This window comes from Schistocerca serialis, chromosome 5 (assembly GCF_023864345.2).
Source record: "Schistocerca serialis cubense isolate TAMUIC-IGC-003099 chromosome 5, iqSchSeri2.2, whole genome shotgun sequence".
In the NCBI taxonomy this organism is placed as follows: domain Eukaryota; kingdom Metazoa; phylum Arthropoda; class Insecta; order Orthoptera; family Acrididae; genus Schistocerca; species Schistocerca serialis.
In genome coordinates this window covers 149,242,418-149,269,162 of record NC_064642.1, presented here as the reverse complement: position 1 = coordinate 149,269,162, position 26,745 = coordinate 149,242,418, and positions in this window count along the sequence as shown.

The following is a 26,745-nucleotide window of genomic DNA, read 5'->3' as shown; positions in this document are numbered from 1 at the left end:
TATGAGATGACTATTTTTATATGCAGCATTACCTTTTGAGAACAGTAATCAACCAAGGAGTTTATGTAAAATCATTGAACAGCTCCTCATAAATGAGTGATGAAACAGTGTCTAAAGTGGGTGACAGGAAGTTCCACAGTCCATAAGATTCTGTAACGTGAATATCAATGTACTGACATGTGAATTCGTTTGGTGTAACTAATGCCCAGGTGGCAATGAGGTTACTTCCATCTCGCTATACATCACAGACTTGAACCATGCACACATTAATCTCGACCAGTAGCAAGTGCTTTCCACATGCTTATACATTGGCCCACAAGTCAGAAAAAATCTGTTATCTCTGCTAATAGCCATTAGTTGATGATGTCATGTTCCTCATTCTGAATAAGTTATGGTTCTCAAACTTAGTCAGTGTAGTTCCACAGAAGTCTCCATGCACATTATCCTTTTCCATCTGCCATTCCCGCATCCTTTCCTTCTCTTTCTTGCTCTACCTTTTCTAGCAGAGTATTTAAAAATTAAGTATGGTTTTACACAGGTTTTTTCATATTTAAACATTATTACCAATTATTAGATATAAATCTGATATACGTATATTGCAGATACATTTACTTGAACAATGATGGCACTGGTCAATAAAATCAAAAATTCATCTCACAGAGTTATAAAATCATTTCTGGAGACAATAATGCTAGCAAAGAACATTGTAAATGATGATAAGATATTTCAATAACACAATGAGAAGCGAATGGCTCACTGTGTCCACTACTAGTCTGTCCAAATAGGGCTGTATATCATAACATAATAAGATATCATAGAGATAAACACACGATTTTGAGACCTTAGATTAGTAATACAAACTACTTTCCCACAACAATGATTATTCATGTGCTACACACTACTCCAAACTATTAACAGTTATGTCACTAGATTCAACACTGCTGGACCCATCTCAGTGTATGGATACTCTTGTTTACCATACTCAAGACCAAATCCTGTCCATATTTGTGTGCATGTTAGCATTCCATAAACAGACAGCTGACAATTTTTGACAAGGAAAAAAACAACAGAGTCACTGCACACTCCTTAAAGCTAAGAAATGCTAAATCTAATTAACTGAGAAGGACATTCATAAAATACACCATTTTATATACAAACTGAAATAATTGTGCACCTCCTCCTGGAAAAGACAGTAAGCTTTCTTACTCCTCCTGTTTTATCTCTGGTCAAAATTCCTTGAAGAACAGATTGGCAAATCATAATTAGTACACAAAGAAGACACATATAATTATATGAATTTGTCTTCTTTTGTATATGCTCAGCTTTTCACATATCTCCTCCTCCAAAGTACAGTACTCAACTTACCTAAAGTGAGTCTTTCATTCTGGGAGTATTAAACAAGATACAACATGTAGACTCCTATACAAACCAGTATAAAAGTTTTAAGATGTATATAAAAAAAATTACAAATCAACTGTGATGATCACTGAAACAAAGCCACTAAACATCAGTGTAATTTATGTACAGGAATATAGGTGAATAAGGAAGAACTCTGGAAAGTTTATCAAAACATTAAATCATAGACATTAAGCCTGTACAACCTCTGGAGAGTACACCAAAACATTAAATCATAGACATTAAGTATGCGCAACCTAAAGAAAATCAAGTAACTGGGTAAGAACAACATTGCCTCATTAACTTCAATACACAGAAGCATTCATAATTTAAACCACTGTCGCTTCATCCACATACAATCAATCCACTATGCAGAGCAACACTTTTATGCACACACTGTCTGACATTGCTGATGTCCCATCTTAGGCTCACTAATCACAATACATTATTCCTGTTATCACGTATTCACACATACTCCACTTCACTACTACAAAGATTCGCAAACTTTCTACAATTACTCAAAATGTGTCACTAAAGAGGTTTAATATGCAATCATCACCTTTCAAATCAATTGAGAAGATCATCACATTGGTCACTTGCCTAAACTGAATGGAATTTGGTTTAGCTGTTTCTTTAACATTACCTCCAGTATTCCTCACATTCTTGTAATCAAAATCAATCTACTAAGCTGGTGGTGGTAACTTTCAAATACTGCCATCTTTCAGATAATATCATAATATGGCCTCAATGTAGAAATTAAATATTAATTTCTCTTCATTTATAGGTGTACAAAGCTCAAATTCTCTGTTTAGTGTACATGCGTCAGAGGGTTTATTCATATATGGCAGGTACCCACAAAATTTCTATCTTAAGGTGCTATAATCCACCTTGCTTCAAGAAATTCACATACACAATAATATTAATTGATTTTGGACATCATTCTATTCTTCCAGGCTGGCGACAACATTCACCAATTTGTTGTCCAACAGATGGAAGATCTTGGTTACGATTTATGTACTTGCAGTTATTAATTCAGACCACATTAACCTTAGGAAGAAGTATCAATCTTCTGTGGCCCTTGTGGACTACTGCCCAATTACACTCACAAACATTTTCATCTGCAAAGGCGTGACAATGCAACAAAACCTTAACTTTCGGCACAAACATAACTATACTAGATTATAAAGCCAGGAAGCTGAACCGTTGAAGAGTGAACGAAACTGGATGTGCAAATGAGTCTATTGGCGAGCAGAGAGTCGAAATACCACATAGAGACATACATGGAGAAAAACACAAATACAAGCAGTGTGCGTATCTGAAGAAGTAAACAGAGTATGGTGCAACATGAAGGGCAGGTCTGAGGTAGCTGAGGTGAGTGTAAGAACTGATGAGCTCTCACCTATCCCTGCCAACAGCTAAACATCTGGGTCAATGGTACCGCCCATCTAATGCTTTGCAAATGCCATCTGTGACAGCTTGCCACAGTACTCTGCTGCAAGACCAATGCCAGCCCATATGTATTTATGTTGTCATCTGCTGATGGGGATACTAAACTAACTATAACTGAATAGATAAAAAAATTAGCCCACACAACCCCTTTCTGAAGGAAATCAACAACTCATCCCAGTCATCTTCTACCTTTGGAGGGATCCTTTTAATTCACAAACACTTCAAATAATCTTTCAAATAACACAAAACTGACGATATCATCCTTATCTGAAGGGGACCAATATACCACACATAAAATTCACTTTTAAAACCACTTTACAGATGTTCATTAATTGTACCACCACATTATACATAGAATCACTCAAGATGAAAAACAAAAATCTTACTGAAAATGAGACTACATCACGAGCTCCTAATAACTATTCCCTCCCTCACATCCAACAACACAACAAGAACATTTAAACCAGGTAATCAATCAAATTTTTCAGTTATGTACTTCATTTACTATAAAACCAAAATCTTTTGCAAATTGTAAACACTCTAATGGACACACACTTATTCAGGAATGACACACAACACTTTAACGCCAACCACAGTAATAGGAAAAAGTAGATATTCATAGAGAAAATAGGATAGAGCAAGAGTAGCAAAATGCACAATAAATAAAATATAAAATACACCTTGCTTCAGACAAGGTTCGTTTTGCTAGCCAAGCATGTGATTTTAAAGAGCAGATGCCTCTCAAAGATTCAGTTTAATTCACACTTCACTCAGTGCACTGTCAGATCATGCTCAACATTCAGACATAGTAAGAACACCTCTATACACAGATATGAACAATCCCCATTCATCACTCAGTACTGAACATGGACTACACCTCAATGGAAAGGAAAACGCTCCCTATTATCATCACTTTTCAAAATTTCATAATGCAGAACAGAACAACACTTAGATAATCAATTACTGTATCAGAACATTTATAAAGAATCAAATATGTGCAGTAAGCTCATCAAAATGTTAAGCTCCAGGTGGGGTATCACTGATATTCATTATACCAGATTTCTGAAACACAGGCAGAAGGACAATGGTTCAATTACACAACTATCATCATATTAAATAATCAAACATTAATGCTTTGAATCATAAAAAGTACATGTGAAGCACACCCACCACAATCGACAGCACATCTCCTCAAAAATATAGTAATGTTTCACTTCCATGCTGAAGTCAATTATGTTTTCAGTAAGTCAACCATTAGCAGATCATTAATTTTCACACCACATATTTCATTCGTGCCTGCAGTCTGACAACACAAAGGAAAATTGATCATAACCTCACATCTGTCTGGAACAAAATACACCCAATATTTATTCTGTTATAAAGTAAAATAGAAAACAAATAAACATATTCACTATTTACAGAATAGTTAACGGTAGTACTTTCAACTAATGCACTTTCCTCAACATAATTATCATAATCGAAAAGTGTTTTCTACCATTGTGTAGTCACTACAGGTCCCTCTTCCTACATTAGCAACTGATTTAAACCTGAAATAGATACATCAATTGTATGATTATTCTCTTGACCATGTTTCACCCTGATAACATTTTATAATTCTAATATAATTAATTCAGGTTCCACTACATCTCATAATTCTTGGTTTATCTGTGTATTGTGATCATAAGGACAGTACCACTGGAGCTCCGTTCAGTTCTAATAACCAGTTGTACAACATAAATTCCCCAATCATCAACTTTCTTTGTTGTTTATTTAATTGCTTCCCTATTTTCTGAAATCTCTGATATATCATTAATTGCTTAAAATTCTTTTCTAAATCTTGTAGTAATATAGTGTGATTTGAAATTTGTTCTTGAATTTGGGCAACCACTTCCCGACTAGGCAACATTCCATACCTCTCTGACAGTTCTATTTTTCTTTCTTTTCATATTTCTCCATTTATTTCTGAAATTCCGTTTAAAAGGTTAATTTCATTCATTAACAACCTCATATTTATTCTGACTTTTTTCAACAATAGAAAATTTGCTTTCAGTGCTACAAATCCTCCAATCAAAATCTGAGAGCAACTCTTCCCTTAACTGGATGATAAGTACATTAAATCTCCATGTAATATCTTCATTAATAGATCTACATCCTTGCTCTAAACTGCGTACCTGTCCCTGTAGAGCAGTGACTCAATTCTTCCACCTAATTTCTGAACTTCCTTTACACCAGTCTTTTTTCTCCTTTCTAATCTCTTATCCAGTTGTTTATCATTATCAGTACTTTCCCCACACCTTAGGCTTTAATATCTCAATAATTTCTTTCGCAAGTTCTTTTGTGCTGGATTCCAACGTCTCCTACTTTGCTCCAGGAATATGCATATTACTCATTTCACAATTACTTTTAGGTACTGAACTAGTATTCTGTAATTCAGTTTAAATAGAGCAACCTGGATAAGCAGCAGAAGGGTCTGCTGAAAAATCAGAGTTACTGATACACTCAGGTGGTTAATCTTCCTCAGGAACAGTTGATCTCTCATTCACAACGACATCACTGCCATGGTGATTTAAGATACTGGTTTTACTGGTACCAACACTTCGTACCTAACAGATATATTAACTGAACCACTATGAGACACATATTATCTGTGTGAGCAGCAGCACTCTTCAAGATACCAATGTGATGCTCAGAGCTGGGTGGCCACTACGGTTGGTGGTGGAACTTAGCTGTTGCTGTCAGGAGCTGATACTTCACCACTCTGGGCAGAAAAGCACTGGCGCGACGAGTGATTGTCTGATTGCAGACTGAGATGTCATCAAGGAAAGCTCATTGATTAAACATACTTTTTATTACTGAATGCACTACAACAATCGTAACGATGCTCTGTGGTGGCAACACACTCCAGGGTGCGGCCGTTGGTGACGCCAGCGAATCAGCAGGAACGCTAACGTGAGGTGCGTGTGGCTGTGTGTGCACTTACTGCACGCAGATTTTGAACTGAGGGCAGGTTGCGCCATCATGAACTAAATGCCGCCGTGAATCCTGTAGAAGAATACAGCTTATAACAGTAGTGCCTACCCTTCAGATGGAAGCAGACAGCAACATTATGCTTATGCAGGCGAAGGTATCTAAGCAGTTGCCCAACACAGGTCTTGAGCAGTAACCCTCCAGAGTGAGAGGCTTTCAGCGACCAGCTGGAAGGTGTAAAGTCCATAACATCAGACTCAGAGCTAGTAGTAGTCTAGTGAAATGAAATGATCGTATGGCATTGTTGGTCGGGAGGCCCTATGCGGGGAAGTTCAGCCGCCGTATTGCAAGTACTTTTTAGTTGACGCCACTTCGGCGACTTGCGAGTCAATGATGATGAAATTATGATGAAAGACACACACAACACCCAGTCATCATGAGGCAGAGAAAATCCCTGACCCCGCCAGGAATCGAACCCGGGACCCTGTGCGCGGAAAGCGAGAACGTTACCGCAAGACCACGAGCTGCGGACAGTAGTCTAGTAGTCAGTGGAGTCCAAGTCACAGCTTATAGATTCATTTCGACTCGTAGACCAGAGTGGACCTCCATTCAAAGCTTGTGATTGTCTGACCTTAGGCGTCTACCTAAAAATGAAGGGTATTTATACAGTCTTGGGGCATACCTGTTTGGGCAAGGCATCGATTCCCATCACATAGCCCCAACAGATTCAATGGTTTCAGCTTTAGTAATCAGGCCATCGCGCATCAGTGGCTATATATTTCCACTGTGTCATTATTACTACAAGTTGGCCCCTCAGCTGGCCCAGCGATATGGTAGTCACATGGTGGCAGTTTCTGTCACGTCATCAGGTAGTCCCTGACGTAGAGGTAGTTGGTCGGCTCCATCTGATTCACTTCTGTGGCGTCTTCCATTAGTTATGGCTGCTTCATTAGTTTATTCAGTCACGCCAAAAAGTATTTATCGCATTACACAGTATCTCTCTTCCATAGATCCAGCCTCTGGATCCCAGACCAGATGGTGCAAATACTCACATACACCCTATAAATTGGCAATTGTGAACAGTACTTTCAGCTTTTCACTTATAATAATCAGCTTAAGCAACAAGGCTGCCACTTTAAACTAACCAGTAAGTACTGAAACTAACTCATTCCACTTCAGATATAATTTCCTGGTTTCGAATTCACTCTGCACCTTTCACAATATTGAATTATAAAGCCCAGATTATCAATTTAAACTATGGACATTTATTATTGAATGTTGTTTTGCTTAGGATTATGCACAAAAAATACTAGTAACACATCAGTTTTTAAAAACATTACTTTCTGCCTGTCCTTGTCATCTGCACATCTCAGCTCCAGTCTTTCTCTATTAGAACCTCCTGACTACCGTTACAACAATGCCTATGGGCAGAAAGTGTGGGAACTCAAAGATCATCCACGCAAACAAACTTGTTATCTCTAAAATTATTGACTACCCACACAGGTTGTATAGTAACACAGCACAGTTATTATATGCAAAGATCGATTCCAGGGGGCAGCCACATGCAATGCTGCCTTACCTCTCACTTACTTTTACTTTGGACCCAAATGGGACGCAGTTACAGTCAGTGCAAATAAACAATTTTCGTAGTTTGCAACTGAATGAGTTTAGTTGAAAAAAACTAATTGTCCACAGAGTGCATGTCATACTAATGAAAAGAAACACCTGTCATTTCAGCACTTCAGCAGAAAAAATAATTAAATAACATCACAAAGTTTCCTACCAGTAACCGGCATTTTCTAAGTACTAAAATCTCTTACTTATACTTCATCTAATTAACACTTTCACGTACCATAAGCAGAGAATATGCAAAATCATGCCCACAGTAGATAGTCATTACTATAAAATATAATAAATATGACAAAAATAATCCATTAAGTCCAACAGCTATGGCACTCTTATCTCTCAATACAGTTAAATGGTCCATCTGACACACACACACACACACACACACGCACACACACACACACACACACAAACAAACAAGTCTATGGTTGTCTCCTCTGCGTAATTGGTATTATGGTAGCTTGCTCCCCATTGAACTCTAACCTCATACCCTGTCCAGTATTCCAAGAACATGAAATACAACCAGCAAGATCAAACACTGGCATTAATATCTGACCCACATATCTTCGCTAACACAAACAAATAGAAACCCCCTTTGTCCTAGCCAAACCTCTCTTAAACCATATTACTAGTTCATGGAAGACATTTTATACCACACAACAAAAACTTCATAGGTTGGATCTTCTTAACCACACAGGTAGAGTATAAATCCCTTCAAATGAACGAGTAAATAAGTTTCTCCAATAAAACTGCATACATCCACATAATCCTCTTCCAAAGTAGGTGATGGACAGCTTCAGTCCCTCCCAATTTAGCAAAGATAGCAAAAATTAATGTGTGACTGCTAATGATTTTCACAACACTAGGAAAGCTCTTTAATTTACTAAAGGAAATGATTGAGTGAGCTAGGCAAGTACAACCCTTACCTGTGCTACTATAATGCTTTCTCTTAGATATTTATGCATAAAAATGTGAAACATACCCAAAAAGTACTCACTTTCATCACTTGGACACGTGGACACTTAGCAAAACTGAACTCTCAACTAACTTGGCAACTAGCAAAATCTCATAGCCTAACTCTTAAGCTCATTCGTCTATATCTAACTGAAATGATCGTCCTCTCTGTCAGGTAATAAAACTTAACATAATTTCAATAAATATCATCCAATTAAGTAACTGAAATACACTACATAGTCTCCTTTGGCCCTATCCTATCAAGTATGTTTACATATATTTAATTTATCAGTACATCTATAGTGCTGTAAAGTGTGCAAGTAGAAAGATTATTATTTTAATCTGTCATCTTTCCAAAACAGACCATTGATGCAAGGATATGCCAATTTTCATTCAAAATGAACCCTTACTAAGCATATTTCCTAATTCAATCAACTTCATACCTTCCAAAACATCCCTTTAAATTTTTTACTTTGAAGTATAAATCTATTTCAGCACTGACATACACCTCACCCCCATGTCATTTCTCATTTTTCTTCATCTCAAGAAATATTCCCTCCACATTATCTAAACTCTCATATCACTCTCCCACTTGTGTCACCAGTTCTCATGAATTCCACCTCCTGGAACCTCTTTGGCATCCTCTACATTACAAGACACACAAATGAGAATCCTCCTCACATTTCCCAGTTCACCACCTCATCTACAAATTACAAACAAAACCATCATATATAGGATGATTCACGAAGATATGCAAATATTTTATGTTATTCTACAAGTAAGAGTAAAGAAAAAAGTTCATATAAACATGGGTCTGCAAATGTTTGGCTACAGAGTTATGGCTAATAAAAGATTATGCCTGAAATTAAGCAACTTCGCTAATATGACGCCATCGCGAAAGAGTATGAGGTTAAAGTAAAGCACGATTTCAATTTATTTTGTTTTTTATTGATCTGGTAAGTGTATCTGCAGCAGTTTTTCAGAATATCCAAGAAGTAAAGAGGTAATTTCGTAAAATTTTTAATTTATTAACTACTTGACTCAATTTATTTTTTAAATTCCAGACAATTGCATAAAGTTTTCAACAGAAGTTGTAGAGAATTTAAATTTGGAAAAATGATGGTAATAATGTTAACTGAAACTGTATGAATGTGTCAGATAATCTGCTTTTATCAATACCATACCACACATAAAACCATGTTAAACCAGAGAAAACAAAGCGCAGTGTTAAGGAAGTTGTACAGTCTACATACAATTTCACAATACATTCACAACAAATGCTCAAAAATGTGTCCTATGAGTTCAGTGCATTTATGTGCACATGTATGAACAGATTTTGTTGCTCATTTCCGTTTCATAGAGTTGTTCTTAATTTCGTCTTTTCTGGAAAACTACTGTAGATACACGTCTGGGACATGTTTTATTAGACTCACTAGATCAATAACAATAAAATAAATGGAAATGCTTTACTTTAATCTGTACAGTTTTGCAATGGCTTCATATTAGTGAAGTTACTAAATTTCAGACAAAATCTGTTATTAGCCATAACTCCATAACTAATCATTTACAGACCAATGTTTATATGAATTTTTTTCTTTAGCTTTACTTCTAGAATAATGTATTAAATTATTTTCATATCTTCATAAATCACCTGACTATTGCTAAAACAATGTCTAAGCGCAGAAACCACTGGAAGTGAAAGATATCTCTAAACTTATCGACTTATCCCACAGAGATTTTACAATAACACAGCATAGTTATTATATGCAAAAATCGATAAGAGGGGAGGGGCAGCTGCTTGCATTTTTTCACCATGATTACTTCACAGAATAACAACACACAAAGAAGTATTATTCCTAGATTCTGTATCTTGACTCATCCCCTGATAATGACTTAATAAATATCGTATAAAATGCATAATGCAGCACTGTTTTTAATTTCATATTTATTTTGATCGATTTCGTTCTTAAATCTAAAAAGAGCTCTTACATGTCATACATGGCACAACACAGTTTACCATCCTTACTGCAATAACAACTATTGCACACAATGTAATATAAAAGTATCCAACAAGATGTGACATGTATTTCATACGACACAGTTTGGCTGTTGACCTAAAAAAGTACTTTACAATAAATAGGTTCACTCAACAAATTCCTTACACCTGTCAAAACAGCCTCTACGTGAAGTTCCACACCCTATATTGGTTCTGGGTAATACAGTCCACCAGCAGGTTATACACTGGATGTACATGTGGGTTGGCGGTTCTCTGCTTAAAACAGATGAAGACTGCTCAAAGCAGAGCAACCAAGATTATTGTTACACTCGTGGTTAGGACCATGCTGTGCTGGTTATCTTGGTATTGCTGCATGTACTGAAGCAAATGTTCTGCAGAAATGCATCCCTGCCATGAGCTGTAAGTTTCTCCTGGGAGTAGATGAGATTGGGTCCCAGAGTATTGATGTAGTAGATCAGGTTGTCTAATCAGTACAATGAAGGTTGCATCACATAGTGATGATCCCAGCAATGACAGCTGGAAAATGAAAATTTGTACCCATAGTCTACAACTCACTACCATGTATCTCTAACTGTATCTCTAACTCCCTTACAACCCACATCCTTTCGTCTTTCCCTCTCCTTCCCTCTTCCCTGATGAGGCAACAGTTTGTTGCGAAAGCTAGAATTTTGTGTGTATGTTTGTGTGTCTATCAACGTGCCAGCGTTTGGTAATTCACATCATCTTTGTTTTTAGATATATATATATATATATATATATATATATATATATATATATATAAATCAACCATATATATATATATATATATATATATATATATATATATATACATGTTTCTCCTTGTGTATAACGCCTATTTATTACCTGCATACAATTTGTGATTACCTTCTTGATGTGTCTTGAAAGCACTTTACAGACAGAGCTTATTTACAATACCTCACTATAGTGTATACTTGTCATTTTAACTTACATAGTTTAGTTCAACAAACGAGGTGAATGAGGCTGCTCCTGAAGATATGAGGATATCCTCACCCTTGCAGACTGCAAGTAGCGTTTGCGCACTGGGGTTTTCGTACAAACTTAATTACGTATACAGGTACTTCATCCGGCCGCAAATGTAGAATCTCGACGATTTTTGGCTGTTACCGATATCGATACTGGTAAGATACCTGTCCTGGGAATTCTAAGACCGTATCAAAATCTTGCAGTAGTTCCTGAGACTAGCCCGGATGTAGAAACGGAAGCGAGCAGTGGACTTCAGTTCATATAAGTAGAGAGAGAAGATTCCATAAAATACTTTTATCTACTTCTAAAACACGAGTACAACTTATATTTTATGTTTGCATGCAGTAATATTTGTCTATTATGCTTTTGACGGATGTATTTCAAGAAAGCTCAAACCACATTAAATGATACGCTTGAAAAAGACAGCCATGGCATAATTCTAGTGAAGCATTCTACAGTAGTCACTGATTTATGGAACTCTGAGATAACACAAAATGTAAGGAACCTAAAAAAAGTCTGTATATGGTACACGCCAGCCACATCATTCATGATATCATGGACAGCTAGTTCAGTTTTGTGGTTCACACAATGCATGACAATTAAGTCTCCACGTGTATGATTACGCAGTAGACTGGCTACACCGTTGTAAGACGCAAGCATTGTTGATGCACCATCTGTTGCGATACCTACAAGATTTTATTTTACTGCACCGTATTTAATGTTACACTTTCCAAGAGTTATTAGCAGTCTACTGAAAACACCTCCTCCTCTCCCACTTTCTACTTCAACAATATCGACAATATATTTGCAGGGAGCTTTCTCAGAGGACAAACAGATGGAACAGATTTTATTGGAGATGGCTGTACTTTCGTCCATCAGGATGCTGAAGTTTGTACCCAATTCTGTACGGAAATGTGAAAGACTGTTAATGCAGTTTAAATGAGTGGAAGAGCTGGAGGTTGGTCTCGTACATCTCTTCCAAATTGCATTTTTTCAAAACGGCACTGGGAACTAAGCCCCCACAGAAAACGCAGCACTATACGCAAACAGAAAACTGTCACCTAATCATGACGATATTACAATGTATCATGACGATATTAAAGTGTAAAATCAAATATAATTTTAAAGTGTTACATGGAGAGACATTCACCATTTATCTGGAATATACAACGCAACAACAACAATCATAACTTCTTTAATAAAACGGTATGCTTCAGATTCGTAATCTATAAATTCCCTTGTATCCATACACGGAAAATACTAAAGGAGAAATGAATGGCATTAAACTCGAAAAAAAAATTTACGCACATCAAGACCATCAGCATAGTTATCTCTTACTAAAAGCCCAGGACAAATAAAAGTTATGCAATACCGTTCATTAACTGTCATATAACTGAGCGCCGACAGCACTGAATTCTCTGTGCTCATAAACTCTTGAGACAATATTTTTCCAGCTTACTGTGCCACCTGCTTTCTGAATACGAACCAAGGCCTTTCTGAATAATAACCAAGACCATCCATCTCTTCTACGCAGGTAGCGAGGTTCGCATGGGCCCACAACCCTGGACAATCGCCGACGACCTTAAAGGATCCAGTTGACACAACAACAACCTTAACACGTTAGGTCATAGTTAAAATATTTATGAAATTTCGATTGGGTTCCGAACCGTAAAAAAGTGACGAAATTTCGCCCAGAGTAATGAAATGCTGTAATGATATTAATAGGCGGGCCACTAACGACCGGCTGATTCCCTATCTGTAGCTTCAAATATGACTAGTTTATTAGTTGACGGAAGACATTTTACGAGTTATAACTAAGGAAATGTAGCCATTTAACGGCAATTCCGTTATCCTAAATTGCCGGCTTGTGGAACCATAAATTAATTGTTTAAAATAGGTTGGAAACCTGGTTAGTGAGCAAGAAAAGCTTGATTAAGTATTCTTTCTTCTTTTTAAGTTTGTTAGTGAAATTAAGTGGCGTTAGCATAGTTATTTTGTTTCATATTTTATATATTTAGTTTCATATACAAGCCAAGATTATAGGAAAAGGGATTTTGGTCGACGGTTCACAAGTCCAAATACTGTACAACAAAGAGAAAAAATATTCTATTGTTGCCGAAATCACTGCCTATTAATTTATCCAGTATTGATCTAGAATACAGGTTGTAATGTCCCCACAGTAAATACCCTCCACCACGCACCAATTAATCATTGTCAATCAAACCATCCACATTCATTCACTTTGGAAAAGTATCTGATCTGATTTTCTCGTAACATATGCGGCGACAGCTCGACGACGCCACAGTATTTTATTCTTTGAAATAACAGAGATGCATATATGCATTCTCCATGGTTGTTAGAGGGGTAACTAGGACAGCTTCTGGAGTATCTGTTGAGGGATTGACGTATTTCTGAGAGATACATATTTTGCTTTTCTTCTCGCTAAAGCGAGCCAATTAACATTTGTGCCGCTAGCGGTTTGTTTGAAGAGAAAGAGACTGTAAACGGAAAATAATTAAGACGTGGATTCACCGGAGATCTGGACACGTAATGGAGATGGATTGAATACACAATTTCTTTCATAAATAAGGTTTCTGACATTTTTGTTCTGGAGTGAATTAACGAATGAGTTTTTTCTGAATAATTTGATGATCACGTTGGCCCTGTAATTAGTGGGGAAGTTTCAGATGTGTCGACGAGAGCCTGCAATCACTGAGTCTGTGTTAAATCGTCCAAAAAGGCTTCGTACACATCTGGAATTCGCAATCTTTCGTAAAAGGAACAAATTGTCCACACGATTGATTCTCCCGACTGAATGCAGTGTTTAACAGTAATAATAAATGTAAAGATCTCTTACAGCAAGCCAGCCGCTGATTACCAAGACGAAGGACTCCACCAAAGATTCTGTTTGGCTGATTTCACGTAATGAAATATTATATTAAAAACTGTACATAGATAAAGGAGAGAAAGAGAGAGAGCGAATGAAAATAGAGATAATACTAATAATCCTCCATTAGTCTAACTTTTCGCCTGTCTTATCACGGATCAGCCGACAAATGGGAGGCCCTTACTTTACTGTATAGATTTATGTGTGAAGGTGAAGGGATCTTAAAGGCAACAGATACACGTCTATACAGACAAGACATTACACAAAGTTAGCGGCTAGCTGCATTCATCATCTATTCTTAGATGAAGAGACGGCAACTTATTATCTTTAACATTTTAAAAAATGTTAAAAGGTCAATGAAAATATTAGTAATTAATGTCAGAATATAGAGAAGTAACCAAATATTACAGAAAAGGTATTCCAATCAAAACTAAGATAAATAAAGAAAGAAAAGGTTATGGTTCAAATGGATTGAACATCTGAGTTCATCAGTCCCCTAGAACTCAGAACTGCTTAAATCTAACTAACCTAAGGACATCACACATCCATACCCGAGGCAGAATTCGAACCTGCGACCGTAGCTGTCGCGCGGTTCTCACTGAAGCGCGCAGAACCGCTCGGTCACCGCGGCCGGCGAAAAGGTTATCTTATGGAACCAAAAAAAAAAAAAAAAAAAGAGTGTATATGACATAGTGTACAGGTAAGATCGAAGTCATATTTGAAATAGTCTGATGAGTTTTCGATGTATATCAAGGAATAAAAATTAAAATTGTAGTTAATGAGTGTGAGTGTCAGGTTGTGCTGTTCTCTTCGTTATCGTATGTGCGTGTGAATCAATCACGCCGGTTATTTCTTAGGCGAGCGTATCTCTGGTGTTCGATAAAGAGGACGGCACAATAATGATACAGCCTTCTATTACTTCACTTTTTAAACGAATTTGTCACTCTAAAGTAAAGTTCCGTAACCTCCGTTTACTCGCTATGAACACACGCAAACAGTTCTACGGAAGAAGCTGAAACGAAATCAGAATCAGTTTTCAAAATATTTGTTAATATTTTTGAGTTTTTCAAACCAAACTTTACTTTCGTAATTGTGAACACATTAGTTTCCCACTAGTTAAACACCCTAGTATTCACAATGAAAATTGCCGAATAAACGATAAACGCAACTAGAGATATTAATTGTCGCTCGCAGAAGCAGTTACATTTGTTCATACACCAAACTTTTTTTGTGTAACTTCTTTCCCAATACTTCAGTTTTTGATAAATCGGGGTAGAAATTTACTTTTCCTTTAAAACACTTACATTTTTCTCTTATCACAGGAAGTGAATATAGTAAAAAGGGAGCCGAAGCTTGGCTGTCGAATCAGAGAGAGAAAGAATGCACATTATTTTTAGTTCTTTTGACCTTTATGATCTCAGTATTATTTAAATATATATTTTTAAAGCATTATTTCCTTGTGTTGGCTAATCTCTAAGAAGTGATATCCTTAAACGACACAAACTGCTGATTTTGACGTAGCTAGTCTATTTTATGAGCAGTACTCTGAAATACTGAACTTTCTGGTAATGCAGCAATTCACCTACGAGGATATTCGCTAGCGCTTGGTTTTTTGCGTATCTCCTAATGTCTGTATAGCATGCTGGCGCACAGGGGTAGTAGAAGGTCAGCCACACCAGGGGAAAGAGGAAGCTACCACGTCTGTCATGATAAAAGAAGACTCCTGATGTCCCGTTAACAAGGTTTGAAGCGAACCTCCACATTTTTGCGACTTAACACCGGCCGTTGCACCACACGCTCTACGACAACAATTGTATCTTCTCCTTTCTAACATTACAATATTTTCCACCCTTGACTAAAATAACTGACAGAAACGAGAACAACACCTAAGCTTACTCTCAGTTGCCGCTGTTATTACCTGTTAGGCTACTGCCGGTGCTATGACTATTTTATTTCAGTTGACTCGGAGTGGGCAGCTTCAAATTTTAAAGTATTTTTGTACTATCTGTATGCATGACTGCTTACAAGTTCCATATTTGCACGCCATATGCTCGTGGCTGGACAGCTTGGTGGTCTGTCCTGCTTCACGTCAACTGTCATTTGCCACTGGCGTACTAGGTGAAATTGGCCGATAGTGGAAAATTAATGAAAGCTGAAAATTTTGTAATTTTAGAAATTTTCTGCGAGTGTGGTGGCTGCCCGAAGGAAAGTGCCCTAAGATAACTAGGCCATACTCTGTATAGTCATGCATTGCTTCTGATAGCTCAGAATGTTTATAAACTCACACTAAGGGATGATTTAGAATACCCCATACATCATGGTCTATAGAGCTTGGTTTCTAATAAATTCTTCTTTCTCTTCTTCTTCCACTTCTTCTTCCTCGTCTTATCGGGTATCTTCACGGGCTCGGGAGTTTAGTCTGGATTTGGCAGTGTTAGTGGTAGAGGGTCGCCAGATGTCCTTACTGTCGCCATCCCATCCCATCCGGGAAAGGAATTTGTCTACCCCATCTGCCTTCCTCTGGTGTTAACACTGTGAATGAGAACGATTTTGAAGTGTTTCCGAATCGTGTAACTGAGGCAGGACTTGTCTACCAGCCAGGCATTCACTTAGTCGGATTTTAAAAATCCACCTAAAAACCACATCCAGATCTTCCTATCCTTCTCTTGCTCTCCATTTTTCTTCCGCTCTGTCAATCACCTCTATAATTCTTCTTTACTGCCTCTGTTACTACTTCCTTTTTTCACACTTTCGTTCGTTCTCCCTTTCTGTCCTTCTTCCGCTCTCTCTCTCTCCTTCTATGTTTGTCTCCCTCTCTGTCTCTCGGTGGTAAAATGCCAGACACCAAATTCATGGCTCACAGGTTTCACATCTGGCATTGTTTGTTAATGTGAAAAATGCCAAGTTGCTCCCTGGTTCGGAGTCCATGTATAAGTAAAGGTCCTCCTACAGTTGGCAGATAAATAAATTCGGTTGGAGGAGGGCAATTGCATAGCGCTTGCGAAAGAACCATGCGTAGTAAAGCACTGTGGCATTCAAATCAATCTTCAGGTTGGTGACTTCTTTACTTTTGCCTTCCGTGATTCTCATATCGTCTATTCATCTCCCTTTCCTCTATCAATCTTCATTCCCTCTCGTCAATCGTCTTGAAGTGACCTTGCTGCAAGTGTAGGATGGCTGATTTCTCATCTGTCGGTGAGCACCGTACTTATTCTAGCCAGGAGCTCTCCCTAAGGCGATAAATCAAAAGCTGCTTTTACACGTCGACGTCGTATGCAAAGGTTGGAGTGCTGCGTTGTTGGCCTTTGCCTCTCCAAAGTGTGAAGTACGAGAGGTAGTCATATAAGTTCTAATTTTCGCATAAAAATTAATTTACATATTTAATTTTCTGTTTATTTACAGTTACATGTGATTAGTAGGGGTACCCATTGAAAGCCGACCGCCACAGTATCGTGGCACGCCGCTAAAAAAAGACAAAACAAGATGGCGCAGCTTGCTGATAAAGTAGGGTATGTATGACGATAGTCAAGAAGTTGTAATTGTAAGCTTGAATAAATAAAGTACCATAATCGATATTGTTTACAGAGAATTCTACTGGGTTTACATCTGCAACTGAGCGTTATAGCACAGGTTAAAATACCGTTACAGTTTTAAGGTTCTTTTTATTTTTCAGTAGTTAAAACGCAGCCAGTTTCGGTCTCTTACATGCCGTCATCAGATGTTATAACTTTGTGCTATGACCCCGAGCGCCGCGCTGGACGAGAACAGGACGCGATGTATCATCAACCACACCGCGTCCTGTATTCGTCCACCGCGGCGCTCGGGGTCATAATACAAAGTTGTAACACCTGATGATGGGGCTGGAAGAGGCCGAAACCGGGCGCGTTTTACTACTGAGAAATAAAAAGAACATTAAAACTGTAACGGTATTGTCAACCTCCGCTAATATTTTTCAGCTTGCAGGTGTACCTCTGCAGTCCTGGTCCACACTGAAATCACGGCGCTCTAATTCCGTAGCACGGACACTGCAGCAGCCAAAACATGAGGCAACTATCATGTGCTTCTTTGACTTCAGCAAAGCCTTTGACACTGTCGACTTCCACATGTTACTTGTCAAACGTAAGATTCCAACTTTCTCGCCAAGTACAGTGGAATGGTTTCGCTCATGCCTGATGTCTCACCAGCAATGCGTCATGTCTGTCGCCATAAAGTCACAATACTGGGAGTCAGAATCAGTATCCCCCGTGTGTTCAGCATTAGGTCTTACACTCTTTTCACTGTATATAAATGATGTGTCACCACATGTAGTATGCTGATGGCCTTCAGGTGCAGCTAACTGCATAATTAATGTACCCGAAGACAGCTATCGAGAATTTGCGTGGATTATCAACACGAGCGCAGGAAATAGAATTGAAGCTCAACCCATCCAAAACCCAAGCGGCGCTGGTTGTCACTCTAGACTCATTAACCCGAAACACGGGAATCCCTCTATCGGGATCCTTCTCTACTTCAACAAAAAGTCTAGGAGTGATAAGAAATAAAGATCCTAACTGGAGTAGACATTTAACTGCAATGTGCAAGAAGATATTAGCATCTCTTCATGCCCTACAAAAATATAAAAAGCTCTTCCCTCTCCACCTAAAAAAGAAACTTGTAGAAACACTTATACTTCCAGTTATTGATTACAGCGATATCCTGCAAGGCCTTTCTCAGGAAAGCTCGCGGCTCCTGCGAGAATGCCTGTGTTCGTCATGTCTATGGTTCAAAATTGTTCAAATGGCTCTGAGCACTATGGGACTCAACATCTGAGGTCATCAGTCCTCTAGAACTTAGAACTACTTAAACCTAACTAACCTAAGGACATCACACACATCCATGCCCGAGGCAGAATTCGAACCTGCGACCGTGGCGGTCGCGCAGTTCCAGACTGAAGCGCCTAGAATCGCTCGGCCACAGCGGCAGGCCTTCATATCTGTGACAGTCGACTCTTTGATCATATTTGACCTTTATATGCACAGCAGTCCTGGTTACGTGCAGACAGGTGCAGTGATTTTCCAAACTCTCTTTCGTCTCTACTGTTTTATCAGCGAACACTGTCTACCATATCTCTCCTCGACCTTAACGCTCTGGTCGGGACAACATGGCAGAAACACCCGTTCCCATCAGAGAAAAATCCTTTCCCACTCACTCCATCGTTCAGCCACTTCTCGAAGTCCTTATCAGCACCAGGAACCTGACTCTGGAATAATCCTCGAATTGTATTAGAGAAGTGAATAGCGCCTCTAGCTTCAGAAGACAATTAAACTCCGCCCGAACAGTCAATTCAGGCCCAACGGTACCAATAGGCCACATGTCTTCCACAGCCCACAGTAGTCAGTAGGGCGGATATGAAGGGACATATCGTCAGCATGCCGCTCTCCCGGCCATATGTCAGTTTACAAGACTGGAGCCGCTACTTCTTTCCTCAGTTTGCCTCACAAGGACTGGATGCACCCCGCTTGCCAACACCGCTGGGCAGACCGGATGGTCACTCATCCAATTGCTAGCCCAGGCCGATAGTGCTTAACTTCAGTGATCTGTTCAAAATATGTTCAAATGTGTGTGAAATCTTATGGGACTTAACCTCTAAGGTCATCAGTCCCTAAGCTTACACACTACTTAACCTAAATTATCTTAAGGACAAACACACACAACCACGCCCGAGGGAGGACTCGAACGTCCACCGAGACCAGCTCAGTGATCCGTCGGGAACCGGTGTTACCACTGCGCCGAGTCCGTTGGCCCTACTGAAGCAACATTAAGCATAATCATTGTCCTGTAAGCACTCGTTACTCTCGTACAACCTTCTTTCCAATCAGATTTTCCTCATTTCCCGACCGAGCGAGGTGGCTCAGTGGTTGGACACTGGACTCGCATTCGGGAGGACGACGGTTCAATCCCGCGTCCAGCCATCCTGATTTAGAAACTTCCTGGCAGATTAAAACTGTGTGCCCGACCGAGACTCTAACTCGGGACCTTTGCCTTTCGCGGGCAAGTGCTCTACCAACTGAGCTACCGAAGCACGACTCACGCCCGGTACTCACAGCTTTACTTCTGCCAGTACCTCGGGCACACAGTTTTAATCTGCCAGGAAGTTTCATATCAGCGCACACTCCGCTGCAGAGTGAAAATCTCATTCTGGATCCTGATTTAGGTTTTCCGTGATTTCCCTAAATCACTCCAGGCAAATGCCGGGATGGTTCCTATGAAAGGGCACGGCCAACTTCCTTCCCCATCCTTCCCTAATCCGATGAGACCGATGACCACGCTGTCTGGTCTCCTTCCCCAAACCAACCAACCAACCTCATTTCCCAGTATTCTCAGTTGGCGCAGTCTCCTTAAAATTTCTTTCCCCAGAACTCGCTGTATCAGAAGACATCTGTTTGGCACCCCTATGATTTTCTCATATCTGTGGCTATCTCCATTGTTGTTATTGTCATTATTATTGTCATTATCATTATCACTATTAGTGGCAGCCGCTGCAATAGGAAAAGTACTATCAGTATTAACTTTAATGGTTCATAGTCGGCATTATTAACTCACATTGTCACTTCAGACCTTCATTTTAATACTATTCGGCGTATTAAAATTGTCTTTTCTTAGATAAATGAGGTGCTGTGTGTGTTAAACCTTGGCCTGATGTAAGAGAGGGCTGCTGGTCCTTATCATATCAGCCGGCCGAAGTGGCCGTGCGGTTAAAGGCGCTGCAGTCTGGAACCGCAAGACCGCTACGGTCGCAGGATCGAATCCTGTCTCGGGCATGGATGTTTGTGATGTCCTTAGGTTAGTTAGGTTTAACTAGTTCTAAGTTCTAGGGGACTAATGACCTCAGCAGTTGAGTCCCATAATTCTCAGAGGCATTTGCACCCATTTGAACCATATCATATCATGAATTACTGTGCTGGTAAACCCCTTACATTATTTGATTTTCAACCAGCTTTTATGATCAACTCTAAACTGACACACAATATTTTTTTACCGCAACGCAATCTGACTTTCAATAATCGTTACAAAAGAATGGCGCTGACTAACAATAAGCTATACCTTTCATGAATCACTTACCTCACAAAAATCTTTGTTACTCGAACTACTGCAATACAGCGAGCGCCACTACTGCCAGCTAAATAAAAAGATTCTAACTACTGAAGGCACTACCTACTAATAGGCATAGTTAGCAAATGAAAGATTTTGATAGAGAACAAACGATGTATTTACCTTAATAATGTTCATATATATATACAGGGTGTTACAAAAAGGTACGGCCAAACTTTCAGGAAACATTCCTCACACACAAATAAAGAAAAGATGTTATGTGGACATGTGTCCGGAAACGCTTAATTTCCATGTTAGAACTCATTTTAGTTTCGTCCACCCACGCTCAATGGAACACGTTATTATGATTTCATACGTGATACTCTACTTGTGCTGCTAGAACATGTGCCCTTACAAGTACGACACAACATGTGGTTTATGCACGATGGAGCTCCTGCACATTTCAGTCCAAGTGTTCGTACGCTTCTCAACAACAGATTCGGTGACCGATGGATTGGTAGAGGCTGACCAATTCCATGGCCTCCACGCTCACCTGACGTCAACCCTCTTGACTTTCATTTATGGGGGCATTTGAAAGCCCTTGTCTAAGCAACCCCGGTACCAAATGTAGAGACTCTTCGTGCTCGTATTGTGGACGGCTGTGATACAATACGCCATTCTCCAGGGCTGCATCAGCGCATCAGGGATTCCATGCGACGGAGGGTGGATGCGTGTATCCTCGCTTACGGAGGACATTTTGAACATTTCCTGTAACAAAGTGTGTGAAGTCACGCTTGTACGTTCTGTTGCTGTGTGTTTCCATTCCATGATTAATGTGATTTGAAGAGAAGTAATAAAATGAGCTCTAACATGGAAAGTAAGCGTTTCCGGACACATGTCCACATAACATATCTTCTTTCTTTGTGTGTGAGGAGTGTTTCCTGGAAGTTTGGCCGTACCTTTTTGTAACACCATATATATATATATATATATATATATATATATATATATATATATATATATATCAGTTTATGATATCCAATACTACGAATTTAATCTTTCTGATGGACATAAGTCCAGATCGTCCGCTCTCAAAATTCTGCCATCTCTCTCCCCACATCCACCACTGCTGGCTGCTCACCTCCAACTGCGCAACGCTACGCGCTGTTCACATCCAAGTGCCCAACAATACAATAGCGAATATTCCAACAATGCCAGCCAGCCACAGAGTGCACACTGCACAGCCAGTGATTTTAATACAGAGTGCTACGTGGCGTTGCCAACATAAAAACCTGAAGTGCCTACTTACAAGGTCAACTAAATAAAACAGTAAAAGGCCGCAGCCGATTTCAAATGGTTCAAATGGGACTTAACATCTTAGGTCATCAGTCCCCTAGAACTTAGAACTACTTAAACCTAACTAACCTGAGGACATCACACACATCCATGCGCGAAGCAGGATTCGAACCTGCGACCGTAGCGGTCGCGCGGCTAGAACCGCTCGGCCACTTCGGCCGGCCAGCCGATTTCCACTTTATTAATGGGCTGTGCCAAATTGTATTAGCTCCTGTAGCAGCTCTGCCACGGGACTACGGCGCAGCGCTTTCAGAGTGCACCAGGATTGCAGAGCAAGCAAAAATTAATTACGGGAGTTCATTTTTTCGAAAATTAGAACTGTGTGACTGCCCCCGTATGCTACTTTCTGAACGTCAGCACTCCGTCTTCGTGGTACTTTCCTGCCAGGAAGGAGTGAAGGGTAGGAATGAAGGAGGAGGGGACATTCCGCGAATAAGAGCAGCGCAAAGTGGCCGGGCGGGCCGAGCAGTCGTAAAGTGGCGCGACCGGCGGCCTGTTAGGCGGGTGGGCCCGCGGCCGGGCCGCCCGCTAATGGCGGCCGTTCTCGCCATCCGTCTGCGCGGGGTGTCGCCACCGGCTCCATTAAAACGGGAACACGGCTAAAATGTAAATGGCCCGGCCGGGCCCGCGCTCCCATAATTGTGGACGAGACGCGGTGCTCTCTATAAATAAGGCGGGCGGCCTTGTTTCAGCTGCATGACCTATGTAGTACAGTGTTTCATTGTGCGCTACACAACGCGCGGACCACCCAGCGGCCGTGTATTCACATGTCAGCCGCGATGCAAACGAATGCAAGAATGTAAATCTCCGGCCGCTGCTGTTCGTCTTTCGCCCCCTTGTGGCCGGCCTGTCCTGAGGAGCTGCCGAGCCGAGCCGCGCCGGCCCACTGCATCCGCACGGCCGCTGTCCGCCGTCTTGGCCTCCTCATTTGGGTCGAGTCGCCGGCCGGTCAGCTGTGTGCTGCCCTTGGTGGACAACCTCACGGGAAAACTTCGTTTCCTGCAACAGCCCGCCCCACGGAAGGCAAATTTGTAGCCTGTTCTTCCATTCTCCACCGAAGACCTGCACGCGAACCAAAGTGCGCACACGCTAGGGATTCAGAGTAAACTAAAGAAAGGAGACGCTCAGTAGCTCGGTACGGGCTTTTGTTGAAGTTTAGAGACCACACTTTCACCGAGGAGTCAAGCAGTATATTGCTCCCCCCTACGGATATCTCTCGAAGAGACCATGAGGATAAAATCAGAGACATTAGAGCCCATACAGAGGCATACCGACAATCTTTCTTTCCACGAACAATAAGAGACTGGAACAGAGGGGAGAACCGATAGAGGTACTCGAGGTACCCTCCGCCACACACCGTCAGGTGGCTTGCGGAGTATGGATTTAGATGTAGAAGGCGAAGATAAGGATGAGTAGCAGAAAAGAGACCAGTGATAAACTTGACATAAAATTTCGGTCCACGGCGTAGAAAGCAACATTATACATGACGGAGGAAGCTGGGAGGACATGAAAAGCAGACTAGCATAGACAGGGAGGGCATTCCTGGCCGAAACAAGTCTACTAGTATCAAATATAGGTCTTCAGTTGAGGAAGAAATTTATGAAAATATATATTTGCAGCACAGCATTGTACGGAAGTAAATTGTGGACTGTGAGAAAACTGGGAAATAAAAGATTCGAAGAGTTTGAGATGTAATGCAACAGAAGTATGTTAAAAATTAGGTGGACTTGTAACATAAGAAGTGAGAAAATATGCCGCAGAATCGGTGAATAGAAGGTCATGAACAAGTGACGAGATAAAGAGACAGGATGACAGGTCTTGTGTAAAGATATCAAGGAACTTGAGATAGCTGTAGTGGGCAAAAACCACAGGGGAGGGTAGAGATTGGAATACAGGGTAATTATAATTAAACTTTCGCTACTTGAGGGGACCCCCATGAAAAACGAGTGACCTAGGACAATGAACGAAACACATTTCTGTTTCCACATGAGAGGGTAACAATGAAAGAGACGTAAGAGCAAAGTCTTCTCAAATGTCTGTCAAGCGACAGAAGTTAGTGAGTAATGTTTTTGTAAGAATATCATTTCACAACTGTTCACAGCATTTTTCGCACAGTGGACCATGGAATGTTTAGCTGTCGTTACACAGCTCGTGCACTGGTTGAAGATCGAACATTGCTTCAAGCTTTCTCAACCATAGCGACGCTTAATTCTTCTACAATGTGGGGCGCCAATGGCCGTCGATTTCTCCCAGGAGTAAGTCCCAAATCCTCAGTTAATTCGAACTTCCGAATCATGTTCTTCAACCCCGGTGCTGAAAGAGGACGTCTCCGTATTATTCCTTCAATGTGTCGATACTCATGAAGGGCAGCATCACTATTCGTGCTGCTTAAATAAAAGAACTTTACGAGTAAGGCCCTACTCACCCTTTCAAGACCCATGCTGACTGTCTAGAGCTGTAATGCACACTGATGCTTGTGTTTCAACCCTACGTCGCCGTATCATTTCCGGAGCCCAGTGGCAGGTCGTGACACTAACATTACTAACAACGCAAGGCCTGCAGCACACAATGTGAACATCATTCTTCTAACATTTAGTACCCCTTAAGAGCCCGCCCGGATAGCGGCGCGGTCTAACGCGCTGCTCCCCGAGCGGGAAGGCGTGCCGGTACCCGGTACGAATCTTCCCTGCTGGTTAGTGTCCAGGTCCGGTGAGCCGCGCAGCCTGTGGATATTTTTTAAGGCAGTTTCCCATCTGCCTCAGCGAATTCGGGCTGGTTCCCTTTATTCCGCCCCACTTACAGTACGTCGGCGATTGCTGCGTAAACAGTGTCTCCACATGCGCGTATTACTCTACCACGCGAACATTTGGGGCTACGCTCGTGCGGTATAAGACCTTCCTGGTGGGGGAGGAGGTCGTCCACTGGGGGACCGAACTGCACAGTAAACCTGTGATCGGTGTGGGACAGCGGTGGGGTGGGTGGACTGCTGTAGCCTTTTGTGGGATTGTGAACAACTGAAGGATCTTCGTCGTTTCTAGGCCCCCGATTCAATACACAATACACACACCCCTTAAGATAAATAGTCTTCCGTATACGCTATCTGAAGTAGCGAAAATTTAATTATAAGCACCCTTTATATCCACCAAATAACTGCGAAAGAGAATTTAAAGTATTACTGTGAGATCCAGAAATTGTCTCATGAAAGGAATTTGTGGCTGGTCGCATCAAGCCAGTCGGAAGACTGATAACATAAAAAAGAGAAAAGAGTGGGTGTTAACGATTTTACACTATTTTACGAGAAACGGGCAAGGGGTTTGAAATTCTCAGAAAAATAGGTATACCGGTACAAGTAAGTTCGAGAGGAAGACGTGTTATACACTGAGCACTTCAAAATAAATATGAAGATTACAAATGACTATAACTATTTAAAGGATAGCGATACAACAAGATCAATTACCGAGAATGTAAAAAAAAAAAAAAGGTTAAAAATTTCGATCCTTGCGCAAGCGCAGTGGATCGGAAACTGGCTTTTGGGCAGACGCTATATAGGTGGAAAGTTCCGTGCCATAAGTGAAAATGTTTAAAAAACCTTTACCTGGACGTACTTGAGCAATGAGTGATGCCGCAGCTTTATATATACAGCGCTGAGTATTTCTTTCAGTAAAATGTAACACCTCCACGTTCGTGTTTGTAAGCTGACACGTTTTTAAATCATCTTCCAAGTCGTACTGGACGTGACAACGTTATGCTGTGTGCTTGACCACCCAGATCTCCGGACTGACAATGGTGGATTTCTTTTTAATGGATTAGCTGAAAGACCTTTTGTATGTTCCTCCTTTGCCGAAAACAATCTCGGAACTTCTAACACACTCGAGTGTGTGACTCCATGCATCCTTAAGAAAGTATGATGTAAAATGGATTATCGCTTATATGTTGTCCGTGTGACCAGGGGGAGCCATACAGAACACCTATCAACTATTTAAAAAAATGTGAACTTCCTTTATTCTCTGTTATTTTC